Consider the following 12,381-nt stretch of genomic DNA (forward strand, 5'->3'; position numbering starts at 1 on the left):
AAGCAGAGTACATGGTGAATTTTTCTAGTTGGACTCAATTCATAAAATCACAAAAGAAGTCGTAAAAGTTGTAACAGGGTTACCTTCCACTGGTAACAGACCTGACAAAACAAAGAAGGTCTCAAATGACACAGTGACAAACCTAATTGGTGCAACATTTGATAAAAGGTCTTTAAGGGTAAACGATGTAAAAGACATTAATGTCAGATTTATCAGTATGATCTTAGGTTACAAGGCTACACATGCAAATAGGTTAAATTCAGTTTCTAGCCTATGTATCAAAAGTGCCTATTATATGGTCAATGATAATGCAAGAATAGATATATGTGAATGGCTTAAAGATGAGCTGATAGACAATCTGGGAAAGATTAAAGGAGATAAGAAAGGAACATTCAGATTCAGAAACTTACTTGTTTGTTTGATGTTGTACATAACCAAACAAGTACCCGGTATTGGTGCTAGAGAGTTTGGCTTTGACATCCTGGTAGGAAAACAACAATTATATTTACTGAGCAATATGGGAGAGAACAGGGAGAAAAACCTAAATGAGTATTTTCAAGCATTGAAGGCTTGAATGGAAACTAGAGTAAGATTGTCACAAACTATTATGGATAAGTATCAGAAAGAAATCTATTTTGTGATCAAGAAAGATTAAATTTGGATGGAGGCAGTTATCCCTAAAACTATTTGGGTAACTAAAATGGGCTATGAAACAAATGACAACATCATAGAAACTTATGCAAAAGCCCTCCTTGAAGCTCCAAAGGAACCGGAAGAGAAAGTGTTTGGTAGTGCTGAAACAATAGAAAGTACTATTCAATCTAGGAAAAGGATTAAGAAAGTTGAAGCAACTGTAAGAAAAGGAACCCGACAGGAAAAGGCAATCAAGGAAGATGTTTTGAGACAAACTGGTATAAGTGAAAGTGAGTTGGAAGCACCTCAACCAGAAACTCATCTTTCACCGGTTGGAACTTCTTCTGAGAGTGATATACCGACAGTATTTAAAAGGGTGGAAAGGAAAATAAAACCCCCACCCATACCCTCTCCTACACCAAAAACAACAAGCAGTAAGGCCTCCAGCAAAGAAAATGACTCCTAAAATGAAGAAGGTGAAACAGACTATTGCTCCTCTAGACAAACTTCTTAGCGAAATTACAGAGGATGGTAAGCTGAAGAACATAAACAAAATATACAATACATTATTAGCTGATGATAAGGAAAGTATAGAGAATAGTGTAATTCTACACTTAGATATATACAAGAAATTTTTGATGCAAATTGTTGATGAAATTTTGATATAGGAGACTTGAAGCTAGAAGATTAGTCATTGTTGAAATGATTAAAAAGATTAAGATTGAAAAATTACTGGCAGTGCATCCAGTTAACTCACCTGATGAAATAGACAAATTAATCAGTGAGGCTAACCGGATTGTATTTTCTACTACTCACCGGCATGTAGCACTAATGGCTGGCAGAGTAAATGAAGTATTTGAGGAAACAACAGATGGATGGGATATATTCTTTGTGGCAAAAGAAAAAGAGGAAGAATTACTTAGGCCAAAAACTATCAAAGTATATCAAAAGGACAAAGATACAGGGAAAGGTAAGGTAGGTGGACCACCAAGCCTGAAAATAACTGACAATGTGCCCCCACCTCTTTCAGATACTCCACTGGTAGACACTACTGACAAACAACCGACCACAGAGAGTATGGAAACTCTGATAGAGGATACAAATCCTAATTCTGAAATTTTGTATATGATAAATGTAGACACGTAGGAAGTTAATGTTGTGGTTGACAAAGAAACCACTGAGGACAAAGTGAAAAATGTGACTACTGAGTCACCGGCTACAAAGGTTGAGATGAACATAGAAAAACCTACACAGATAGAGCAACAGACAAAGGATACCACAAAGAAACTGGTAGATACAATGGAAAAACCATCTGAAGAACCGACAAAAGAGAGTTCAGAGGTACAAACTGAGATTACATCTGAGAAAATGACAGTTAAAAGCTCTGAGAAACCGATAGTTAAAAGCTCAGAGAAACCCTCTAAGACACAAATAGAGAACAAAATAGGTACAGGTTGAAGCACAGGTTCAGACAGACACAGTGCCACCGGCCCAAACTAAAAAGCAAAAACCTTTGTTTGTGGAAATGCAAACACAGACTGACCTACTAGAGGTTGAATCAAGTAAAGTAATTACCACAACCGGTAGCATGGCTATTATAAAGACTGTTGGACAAACATCTGGTGCATCTATGGCAGAATTCAGACCTACAAATGTAACAGAGGTCTTGTTAGATTCAATAAAGAAGATCACAGAATGCAATGCACAAGCCTATAAGGCTATTGATGATACAATTCCAATTCTTAAATTGATTGCCCAAAGTGCATAGTTGATAATAAGGATTCTTTAGGACAACTAGACACATTGTCTAAGTTCATCACCAGTAACTTACTGACTATTGATCAAATAAATGAGGATACATTTAAGGAAAGGATGATAAAGGAAAAAGAGAAATTCTTTAAGGATATTGTAAATAAGAACAAGGAGAAAATGGATACTCTATTACCGGAACTTGGAGAAATAATTCTCGACTCCAAGAAACTGTACAGGGACACCTGTAAAACAAATATTTTGATAGAGGATCTTGACAAGGAGATCAACAAAGCACAAGATAAGATAAACAATATTGTTGACAATCTGATAGGTGCATCGAATTCATTTTTGGAGTTAGAGAAGAAGATTTTAGAGCAAGAAGAGAAAATCAAGAAGTTAGAAAATGACAAACAGGGAATAAAGGATAAAGCAAAGGACTTGAAATGTAGACTTAGTCCAAGACTTGAATACCTTATTTCTTTAAGAAAAGAAATATCTGAGGCTCTGGTTCCCAGACTGAAGACACCGGAAGAGAAAATGCACATACTCACCGGTACTATGCAAAGAACTCAAGAGGTAATAAACGACAACAAAACATTCAGTAATGGTATAAATTTGATCTTGACAGATATATTTCAGATTGTAACCCACCGGTTACAAGAATCCAGGCAGGACTCCACTGACACCGAATAACAACCTTTGTCATTGATGTCAAAGGGGGAGTAATGGGATGAGAAAAATGGTCAGAAGAAAGGACATCATCTGCTCAGGGGGAGCATACATTTTTTTTGGCACACAGTTTTGGTAAGACAATTTTGGCAGACTATTTTTGGATATCGCTTTGGACACTTTTGATTTTTTCTCATGAGTGTTGCCATCAATGCCAAAGGGGGAGATTGTTGGCAAATGCACACTCCAATGAGAAATTGTAGTTGATTGAAGGTTTTGTCATTGATGGCAACCTTGCAATCATAGGACACCGGCAAGACAAAGATATTGGCACCGACACCGACAGACTCTACACCGGCAGTGAAAGGAAGGATACCGACACCTTGGCCGACTTCAATTTTGTTTAAAATTTATTTTGTAATTAATTGTAAAATCATTGTAAGCCGACATGGCGAGTTGTAATATGACTCATATATGTATGAGATCATTTTGTAATAGGAAGTGTGGGAAATAGGATGCAAAATAAGCAGACCTAATATGCAAAATATTGGTTAAGGGTTTATGTTGTAGCAGAGCTTAAACTGGTATTGAATCTGGCATAGCAGATGTTGATCTGAAGCAGTACAAGGCATTGGATTAGTATAATTCATTTTTGTAAGTCAGTGTGACTTCTTTTGTAATTGAGCAGTGAGCTCTAGGCACTTGGCCTTCCTACATGTGCAGGCCCCTATTGTAAGAGTAATATTCCCTTATTGGCCAGTAAGTGAACAAATCCCACCGAGGTTTTTCCCACACCGGGGTTCCTCGTTAAAATACTGTGTTATGGCGTGCTTCTCATGTTTTTGTTATTATTTGTAGTTATTGCATTATTTTGGGTTTACTGATACACAATTTTAAATATGTTTTTCGTGTTTTAAGTCAAGTAAATTTATATACCAGTTAGATACTGATTCACCCCCCCCCCCTCAGTATCTTTAGGAATCTAATAGTTTTAAGTTTTTAAAATTTAAATGTTTAGGTTATTTCATGGAGTTAATATGAAGTTGGAGGCAATAAAATAATGTTTATAGTTCATGAGTATTGTCTAACAATTTTTAGTTTTAGAAATAATTTATTTTAGTTTGTATCACTTTAACTTCTTAACTATTAATTTTTACAGATTTTAAAGGTATACACTATTAAAATAATAATAAATATAATATATTAATAATTAATTATATATAGTGTATATAGAATTTCAATAATAAATTAATGTTTTAATACTTTTTAAAATTTAATTCTTATATTATAATATATAAATAGGTGATTAAGATTATATAATTTTTTTTAAATAATAATATTAATTATTATAATTATTCATATATATAAATTGAGTTAATTAAATAACTTTGAATGGCATTTTACTTTTTTTTATAGGTGTCATTTTATTTTTAACTTTGATTTTTTACTTGTAAATTTAATAAGTTAATTTCAATATAATTTATTTTTTATTAGTAGTTTATTTTTATTTTTAATATTTTATTTGAAGTACGATTTATAAAATTTAATTTAATTAATATTTTAACTTTCTAACACTTTATTTTATAATATTTTTTTATTGTTAATATTGAGTTTATCTTTAACTAATATTGTTTGTAGTAATTAAGTTTATCTTTCATTTAATTAATATTGTTTGTTACTCATCTCTGTCACCTTCTTTATATATCACTCTTGGACCCCCTCTACCTCTATCTTCACAACTCCCTCTCGCTCTCTTCCTCCTATATATCTCTAGATCTCTTTATATCACCCTATATTTATAACTCTCCCCCTCTCCTTCTCCCTGTCTCCACCCTATTCCTCTCTACTTATCTCCCTCTCCCCCTTTTCTCCCTCCCTTTATCTCATCCCTCCCCATCTCTACCCATCTCATTCCCTCCCTATTATCCTATCTATCACTCTATCTCTACATCTCTCTCCCTTTATCTTCCTATATATCTCTATCTACCTTACTCTCTCTTCTTATTTATCTATCTCTCCCTCTCTATATCCCAACTATTTCTCTCTCACTCTCTCCATATCTATTTTTCTATCTCTACTCTATCACTCTATCTCTACATCTCTCTCCCTTTATCTTCCTATATATCTCTATCTACCTCAATTTCACTTCTTATTTATCTATCTCTCCCTCTCTCTATCCCAACTATTTCTTGCTCACTCTCTCCATAGCTCTTTATACATCTCTCTCTATCACTCTATCTCACCATCTATATCTATATGTATCTCTCTCAACCCTATATCTTCCCCTCTCTCTACCTCTCTCTATGTATCACTTCCTATTTCTATCTTTATCTTTCTATATATCCCTCTCCTCACCATATTTTCCTCCATCTCCATCTCCATATCTATCTTTATCTTTATCTTAATCTCCATCTCTATTTCCTTGTTGCCCCCCCCCCCCCCGCTCTCTCTCTCTCTCTCTCTCTCTCTCTCTCTCTCTCTCTCTCTCTCTCTCTCTCTCTCTCTCTCTCTCTCTCTCTCGCAAACATAACATGAGCCTATTGGTAATGGAGCTTGATTTTTTTCCTAATTCAAAAGTTTTATTTTATTATGTTTGGATCCTTGTAAGTGGACACGTAGTTTATTTGAAACCACCACTTCTCCATTGAAACTTTTGTTGAACAAACATCATTTTCTAAATTTCCTACCAATTGATCTCATTTACTACATAATAGTATGTAAAAGACCAATATTTTTCTTAAACCGGTATGTTGTTTTGGTGACTTGGTCAGTGGATTTTGGGTCCGGCTTATGGATTTGGTTTCTTTCATGATGTTGGTGCTTCTTGATCATATCCCAAGCATTTGATGACTTTGCTTTGGATGGTGTTCTATTATGGTGGTCCTATTCAGATCTAGTTAAACTTTCACTGAGGGTTTCTATTGACAAGTAAAGTGTGTTGGATCTTGGTCTTAGCGGAATCCCCAGCAGATATAATTGTTTGGTTACTTGATTTAGGTCCATGATATGTAATGTAAATCATAATATTGGTCTAGTGGTATCATATGATGTAATTTTTGTATTTATGGGTTTATGGGTTTAGGGTTTAGCTGACCTTGTCAATAAGGTTGATGATCTATATTTATAGGTGACTTGCTCATGTAATTTAGACATCAGGGTTGGTTAAGTTTTCATTATCAAAGAAGGATTAAGTGCGAATAAAGTCATATCATTCAGGTGAAGGTTGGAAAAGTTTTGTATTGCAGAGAAGACATCAGTGCTTAATCGGAACTGTATCGGGCATTAGTAGATACTACTTTCATAGTTCATTGTTTTTCGGATTGTAGTCCAATGATTTTGTAAGTCAGTGAGACTTCTCTTTGTGATGAGTAGTACGCTCTAGGTTGTTGGCCTTTCTACATGTGCAGACCCCATTGTAATTACTCATAATGCTACTGCAAAGTATTCATTTGATTGTGGGTAGGGTTTCCCTCCGTGGTTTTCCCCTTTTCAGGTTTGCCATGTCAAATATTGGTGCCATGTGTGTTGTGTTTTCATGTTACATTCTTCATTGGGTTGTGCTCCAGTTTAAGGTTTATAATTGAATTAATTGATGTTATTGTTAGTAAACTAATTCACCCCCCCCCCCCTTTCAGTTTACTATCAATATCAGTGCATTCCAACAATTGGTATCAGAGTGAGGTCCTCTCTGTAGAAGCTTAACCACTTGAGGAGATCTAATGGCAACTGCATCTAGTTCTACATTCAATCCTTACCGAAAGGAGAGTCCCAGATTTGATGGTACAAATTACAAGATATGGAAGGAGCGAATGAAGATTCATCTCGGATGTCTTGGAGATGAAGTTTGGGAGGTAGTGGAGAAAGTATATATACCTCATGATCCTAATTCTGGAACATCAACACCTGTTGATGAACATAAGAGAGTTGAAAATGATGTGAGAGCAAAAGAAGCATTGTTAATTGCCTTATCTAATGATAAGTTATTGAGTGTCATAGAGTTGGAGAATGCTAAGTTGATCTAGACAAAGCTTAAAACTCTTTTTGAAGGTGACTAGGCTGTGAAGATTGCAAAACTTGAAGGTTTCTAGGTAAGATATAAAACTTTAAAGATGGAAGAAGATGAGAAGATAAGTTATTTTATGGATAGAGTCAATGAGATTGCCATGGGTATCAAATGTTGTGGTGGATCCATTAGTGGGGATGAGATAGTGTTAAAAGTTCTAAGAGTTCTACCTCTGACTTACAAGATGAAGGCTACTGCTATCAATGAACTCCAGACAATGTCAAGTACCCATGTGACTAGAGATACACTACTTGGCAAATTAACTGCTTTTGAACTTGAAGAACTTGGAGATCAGAGTGCTACTAAAAATGAGATTGAATTTAGATCATCTGCATCTGGTAAACAAAAGATAGATGGGAAAGAGATGTATGCTAAGGATGTGGAGGAAATTGAGAAAGAAGAAAGAGATCTTGAAGAGCTGGAAGCCCTGATTGCTAGAAGAATTCCTAAAGGACCAGCTGGAAATAAGTATGAAGGAAAAGTCCCTTTTAAATGTTTTTCATGCAATAAGATTGGTCATTTTGTATCTAGATGTCCTGAAAGAGCTGGTAGGAATCATGAAAGATTTATGAGAAATTATAAGCCTAATCTTGAATATCATAGCAGACCTAGATTTAGAAGGAATAAAGATAGATCATGTTATTATGTTGGTGGTGATGATGGTATTTATGATGATGATGATGATGATGAACCTGTGAGTGGATCCGGTAATGGTGCTTCATCCGGAAAAGATTGGGTCTTTATTGCTATCAAGGATAATTCTCTAGAATTCGTCATTGAACCAACGCATATTGAGGAAAAGGCCTTGGCTGCTAAAATTGAAGAAAAGGATGAATGGGTTATAGGTAGTGGTTGCTCGCATCACATGACTGGTGACAAAAGAAAGTTATTATCATTTCAAGAATTTGATGATGGATTGGTCAGATTTGGAGACAATAAGGCATGTAGGATCAAATGAAAAGGAACAATATCATTGGATGGTAAGACCAATACTGATAATATTTATTATGTTGAAGGCTTAAAGCACAATATTTTAAGTGTAGGTCAGATGGTGGATAGAGGATTTCATTTGCAATTCAAGGATGTAAAATGCAAGATCATTAATAAATTTAGATTGGAGATTGCTTCTGGAACTCAGACTAATAGTAATATCTTTCATTTAAACTCCAGTGAGAAGGCTTGCTTGATTGCTCAGATTGATGAAAGTTGGTTATGGCATAAGAGGATGTGTCATGTTAATTTTGATTACATAGTGTTATACCCTGCATACCTAATCCCATTAGTTTCCTTGTCTTGAAAATATGGGTTCCTCTTTTTTTTCTTTATGTAGCTTTGTTTTTTTAGTGTCTGTCTGGACACCTCGGAACCCCGGAGTCCCGAGGAGTCTTTATTTTTTTTTTGAACCCCGAAGTCCCAAAGTAGGTGTTTGTTATGTTTGTCACGATCCTGGAATCCCGGAACCCTGATGTCCCGAGGTCGTGCCTTGCCTCTTTTGTGTTGTTGAAGCCTCGGGACTTCAAAGTCCTAAAATCCCGAGTTCTTCATGTTTTGTTGTTAGTCACTTCGGAACCCCGGAGTCCCGAGGTTTGTTGGTGTTTTTGGCTTGACTCCCGAGGTATTGTTTAAGGCGATCATACAGACAAAGTTCGGGGGGGGGGGGTGTATAAATTGGAGGAATGAACTTTCCTACGTTCATTTGAGCACTCAAGTTTTTCAAACCTTCTAGTTGTGACCTCTCGACTTCGTGCCTCTGTGTTGCATTGCTTTCACGTGTAAATCCTAGATGGTAGTGTAGTGGTACATATTTGTAAGAATTAATGTCTATTTTGAAAACTTTAGATGGTTTAAATGCCATGGGTTCACATTTGTCTACATTTCATATTGTAGAGTTGGAGGGTTACCACCAATTATTTTAGCATATCATTCAACCCATTTTGGCATTAAACAAGTTGGCATTATTGACCAATTTGGTCTAAATTAAGCTAAGAAATTCTTCTATTGGCTTGCATTGCATTCACATAGTCCACTTAAGAGGTGTTGATAAGGTTGTCTCTAATACATGTGTGTCATTTATATAGTCCATTGAATAGGTGTTGATCAAGCTAACTATATTGCCCACGTATTCTAATTAGCTTGTCACTATTCATCTTCTTGCATACAATATAGATTATAGTGTTGTGACCAAAGAAAAAAGTGTGGAGGCACTACATATGCATTTCTACATTGAAAAGGAAGGGTTGGGTGGTTTCTTATGGTGGTATTGAGTTATTTGATCTTGCCAACGTATTGGGAAGCTAACCCTAGTTGTAAATTTTTTGGTTGCACGATGTAATTTTACTAGTGTGTTGGTAATCAGTAGTTTGCATAACAATGTTTAGTGGTTGTATATAAAATTTATTAGTTGATTTTTAGAGGATTGGTAAAGGATTAATTCTTACAGGTTGTGAATCATGGTAGCATTTAATGAAGAATATTTAGGAAAGAAGATTTATAGATTGGGTAAGTGATGAATAATCACCTCAATCAAAGGATGATATACTTTGTATTTTAGAATGGCAAGAGATTGTTTATCTAGGATAGATCAACTTGATTCTATGGAGATGAACTTATTTGTGGTCTCTACTTTGAATTCTTTAGTTAAGCTAGAATTTATAACACCTAGATGAAAATGTAAAACTTGTAGTTACCATTTTCATTTGTGAATTTACAAGAATTACAACTCCTAAAGTTCCATATAATAATGAAATTATGAGTGAGGAATTTTAGCTGACTATGAACATTTTTCAAGGCTTGGATGATATGAGGAAACCTTATTTTGCTAAGAGGGTAAATTTTTTATAATCTATTACAATAGTTATATCACGTGTTGTAATGATAATTTTGATTGTGAAGATTTGTTTTTAATAAGTAAGCTTGGATTTTATATCAACATAACAAAATTTTATACATGTTATAAATGGAAGGCTTGTAAGCCAAGCAAAACAAAGCTCCTTTGATGAGCTGAGATACAATGGCATAGTTCCATGAGTGGAAAGTAAATGAAATAGAGCCTATATGATTGGTAGAAATTAAAACTATATTTTAAAGCCTATGAATGTATACACATTGAACCAAAACCTATAAAAAAATACCACTACTATATGTAGCATCATAGATTGTAACCTTATACAATTTAGACCACTTTTTGTGCCCCTGCCTTAGTATGTTCTCTCTTATCTCTTATCCAAGATAATTTTCAGCCTTTTAACCTCAAAATTAGTGTTATTCGTCTATGTGGTGATATGAACCCCTATCTTGAGTTGTTTGCACCATATTTTTAGGGTGTTTGGGCATCCTTTTCCCTCAAATCTAGGCCCAAATTTGAATATGACGGTGCCCACTTATTGCTAGTTGGTTCCTGATCATGAAGCCTCAATTGGACCATTAAAGGTTGAACTAATTTATGAAATACCCTAAGAACTCTCTATAAGAACATTATTCTAATTCACTTTCACATTCACAATTCATCAATCACAAGAATTCATCCACTCATTGAGCATCAAGGAAACATTTCATCCCATTGTATCCTTCAAGAGTTCTTCAAGATCTAGGCACCATGGAGCAACAAATTACATCAATCTTCATTCAAGCATGTATTTATGATTGAGTCATTTATGTTTTGTCACGTTATTGCACCAACACTTGTGATCACATTCAAAGAGAATTATATCATCCACCTCCATAAAATTCAACAAGCTTGAGGTATAAAATTCAACATTTTACTTCAACATTTTTTTATTTAATTCAAGGGTTAATTCCAAATCCGAGGTTTGACCTAGGCAAACCCCTGTCCCCAACACAAATTCTCTTATTTTATGTGTAGGTGATAGGTTAGAAAGACACAATTATAGAATTAGTTAGAGTAGACATAGACAATTAGATCTAGCTTGTGTAGAGGTGACAAGTGGAGGACAACGTCACCCCACACACCTATGTCCAATAATTTTCTGGTGAAACTTTATGGATTGATTTTGAGCAGCATTTTGATCTCGAAAGGATACATGTTGTTCACATCCAACATTCTAAGGACAAGGTCGCCTAAAGAACCCTTGTCACATAATTTCAAGCCTATATTCTAGACATAATTTCCTCTCAGCTTCCTTATTCCAGATCTATATTTGTATCTACATATCAAATCTGAAACTACTTGTTCATGTTGATTTATGTCAAGTTTAAACCTGTAGCCCTATATTTATCATTCAGTTTACATCTTTCCATAGCTCATTGTCAACTCAAACAAAGGGAAAAATAAAAATCAATAAACATTCACTCTTTAGAGTTGAATCTATTGATTTCATCTCCCTTTAATATAATGAACATTGGAAAGAGGCTTATTCCTTGCTTACATAGCTAAACTAGTGAATACCTATTTCCACCCATTACATTTTTGGTGAACCCAATGCTTTTATCATTTTTCATATTTCTAATTAGGTTCTTTTGAATCTAATTTTTCATAATAAAATTTATAAAATATGATTGGTTTACTATTTCACATGTGATTACATTGCTCATTAGCTATTTTTATCAAAATCGTGTGTTTGATAATAAAAATTTTCACTTCGTGTTGCTTGAATTCATTCATACAACTTTAATGTGTTGCATTATGAGGGTTTCAAATTTTTTTTTTTTCATTCAAGTCATTTATCAAAGTTTTCATATATATTCCATGTTGTTATATGATGATATTTTTAAAGAAGTGAATGGAATATTTAGATTTCACAAAAGCTTTGGTAGGTGTTTCAAATGGAACCCTTTCTAATATTAGAGTTTATATTGAAATGAACTATACTTATACCTCTCCTAGTGTATATTTTATTCATGAGGAAAAATCAATACTCCTTTCAATGATCTATCTAATGGAGATGCAACATTGAAGAGTAACAATGAATTGTCCTCTTCTCACAAAGATACTTTGGTGTGAGAGGGACAAGGTATACATGTTAATTAGTACATCTATCCCTCTAGATCCTTCTTATTCTCCTAGGGCTTATCCTAATGACTAATATATTTCAAGTCAAGATGATGTTATGCATTTTATTCATAGCCTATCTCCTAATATAACATTGAGCAAAAATGAAGCTTTAGATGATGAGAATACTTCTTCCAAACCTAACAAAGTGGATATGAATAATGGTGATAGAAATAAGAATCTTCCTACAAAGGTATTCCTTCCTCATCTATTCATCCCTTTGGCCCTCCAACATGTAATTACACAAAAAATTATG

The sequence above is a fragment of the Cryptomeria japonica genome, chromosome 9, assembly GCF_030272615.1.
Source record: "Cryptomeria japonica chromosome 9, Sugi_1.0, whole genome shotgun sequence".
In the NCBI taxonomy this organism is placed as follows: domain Eukaryota; kingdom Viridiplantae; phylum Streptophyta; class Pinopsida; order Cupressales; family Cupressaceae; genus Cryptomeria; species Cryptomeria japonica.